We start from the raw sequence: 1,651 nt of genomic DNA on the forward strand, positions 1-1,651 counted from the left end.
GACTGTTTCTCAATGATGCGGACATTGCTTTTTAAAGTTGTTTGGTGTTTTGAAAAGCTTAAACCTTCAGCTTTCCATTAGTGGGATCAATTTCAAATAATTGTTCGTAAACACTGTGAAATAACGCTGCATTTATGTAAACAACCGGCACCTGGCCCAGTGCGCTAAAGTGTCATGATTTACAAAAGTGCAGATAACTTTTGATAGGAAAAAGATACATCTCTAAATTTTTGATATGTTGTGTAAAAATGTCCCTGCTTTCGATTGACGCAAAAATCGATGGTTGCCAACATGGTGAAAAAACAGTTTTGGTATAAAAATCCAAGATGGCGGCCAAAATCAATATGGCCGACCCAACTTTTTATAACTGTAAATAGTAGACCTATCTTTCCTCTTTTCAACAACATTTTGTTATGAGGTGGTTTTTGGAGAAACTTTTGAGTTATAACGGTTTAAATGAGCCAACAATTGATCAAAATCGAGGGGTCCGCAAAAATGGTTGTGGCTCTAACTAACGGGGGGTCCATCAAATTGATTAACCAAATGCATTTTTCTTACTTTTGGGGGGGGGGGGGCACTTTCAGAAAATCGCCACCTTAAACATTTTTGAAGACATGGTGTAAATAGTGGGACGGTCTCAGCGAGAGTTACCCCTGGGTAAGCTTAAAAGCAGGCTTTATTCCAGTGGGGACTTTACGCCAGGAGGAAGAAGATGAGAAGAAAGTCTTAAACAAATCTAAAACTAATTCTGCAGCAAATTTTCGAAGAAATTTCTTGAAAAAAGTATTTTTTTTTTCTACAGGAGCTTGGGCAGAGGAAGAACTGACTGCTAGATAATGGGAAGGTCTCACTTGCCCTCCATAAAAGGAAGGGTTTCGTCTGGAGTGTGTAAACTACAGTGGAATGACACTTCTTAATTCAACGGAATAACTTTTCTCAATTCTGAGACCGATTGAAAAGTCCTTCGTCGGAAAACTTCAAGCTAGTTTTCATGAGAACCGATCAAAGACTGATCAGATTCTTAAATATATGGCAAATTCCCGATGTCTTCCAGGAGTACAACTTGCAGACACATCATCCGTTTATTGATTACAAGGCGGCATTCGTATGGCAGATTATGATCGCAGCATGGTTTCCGTTCAACAAATCTACTGTAACGCTACAATGCCCAACATGCAGTGCTCCAATAAATAGTAGAGTATAGTGATGCGCTCGATGAATAGCTATAGCTTCAATGGCAAATTTTCTCTCTATTCTGAACGTTAAGACGTTAAGATGGCCATGGTATGATTCCAAAGTATCAAACTATTTTACTAAATCGAGCTGATATAACATCTGCTTATGTTTTTTTCTCCTTAGAAAGAGAAGTGGTAGTTGGAAAACACGTATCTGTCAATCGATAAGCAATAGAGGGTGCAATTTAAAAGTACAAAACTGAACACACAATTACTGACCTACAGACGTGACACTTCGATTCAAACTTTAGTCTACGAAACATATTCTTCCACTTCTGAAGGGACTGAGTTTGGCCAATCATCAAAACGGTGGCGGTAGTGAGCAAATATCAAACTCGAACAAAAACAATGCGAGCACCACGGATGGGCAGTTGGCCATCTATCAAGTTTAGACCGGTAAGTCAGTGTACGTTGGG

The sequence above is a fragment of the Aedes albopictus genome, chromosome 2, assembly GCF_035046485.1.
Source record: "Aedes albopictus strain Foshan chromosome 2, AalbF5, whole genome shotgun sequence".
NCBI lineage: Eukaryota > Metazoa > Arthropoda > Insecta > Diptera > Culicidae > Aedes > Aedes albopictus.